Source organism: Atta cephalotes (genome assembly GCF_000143395.1).
Source record: "Atta cephalotes unplaced genomic scaffold scaffold00010, whole genome shotgun sequence".
In the NCBI taxonomy this organism is placed as follows: domain Eukaryota; kingdom Metazoa; phylum Arthropoda; class Insecta; order Hymenoptera; family Formicidae; genus Atta; species Atta cephalotes.
Window position 1 is genome coordinate 3,918,440 of NW_012130074.1, and position 1,527 is coordinate 3,919,966.

The following is a 1,527-nucleotide window of genomic DNA, read 5'->3' on the forward strand; positions in this document are numbered from 1 at the left end:
AGTTATAAGAATTGACTAATTACAATCGAATATTCTCCACATTTTCGAATTAATTGATCAATTCTTACAACCATTTATAACTAGATTTATGCAATTGTAGAATAGATTATGATTTAGAAAATTAAAAGCAGAATTCTATTTCAAATGCTAACACATTAGAGGCATTCTACAATAAGCCATTACCTAAGTATTAAAGTCTTCAGAAATTGACTAATCATAATCGATTAATCTTCTTTCTTATTCGACTATGATTGATTGATTTCTTACGATTTAATAGCAAATTGGTACTTTGCACTATGCTAGATCAGTCCATACTAAAAGCATTACATGAAATTAGCAAAATTAAATGTAAAAGTAGATATATAAATATTTTAAGCAATATATCTACTAATGATACATTATTTAACAAAATATATATGTATCGTTGTCAAAGTTGATTATATTGTATCATTGCATATATTTTATATAAAGTAGTTTTTAATATACACTGATCCAGTATAACATGTGATCGAATTCACCATAAGATTTAAAACTTAAGTAACACCTTATTATCGAGAGAAAATCTATGTTTATATGTTGTGAAGCTTTACTATATATTTACTATATATTTTATTTGATATATATTTTATTTGAAAATATAAAAAAGTTAAATCAATCACGTATAACAATCAATCAAACTATCATGTTAAAATATACTTTACATTATCGATGTGGATTAAAGTGGAGTTTACGCGTTAAATATAATAATCTAACATAAATATAATATCTACACAATGTAAACAATGTGTGTATGTTTTAGATATCATCTATGCATAAACAATCTATGCATGGATATGGAAACCATCGAAATCTTGTTCTTTGTCACTGCACTGAATTGCAATAGTTTATATATTTTTTGCTTATATATTTTTATTTATCAATACTAAAATCAGACACATTAACAATAAAACTTGATTATTTCTATTTTATATTATGTAATTTATAATAATTTACACATTTTACATTGATTGTATTATATCTACGTGAAAAAAAATGTGTGTAAATGTACATAAAAAAATACGTAAAAAAGTCCACATAATTTTGAAATATATCGCACAGCTTTACTTGGATTAAAGAATAATTACTACCCGGTAAATAATTTTTTATGCATAAATACGTATAATTATGTATAATCATATATAAGCATGTATAAACATGTATAAACATTCACGAACATATAAAATTTTATATGAAATATGTCCATACAAAAAATGTTTATATATCTTTCTTTCTTTTGTAAAATTATTTTCTAATGTAATAGAAATAATAATATGAAAATAATATGAAAACAATAATATGAAAATAATATGAAAATAATAATATGAAAATAATAATAATAAAAGTAATATGAAAACATTAAAAATAAAAATAATTAAAAAAGTAACCTTGTAACTATTTATTTTAGAAAAAAATCAAGTTTAAAGAAATGTAAAAAAAATTACTTATATATAATTATATATACAATTAAAATTAAAAAATTATTTAAAA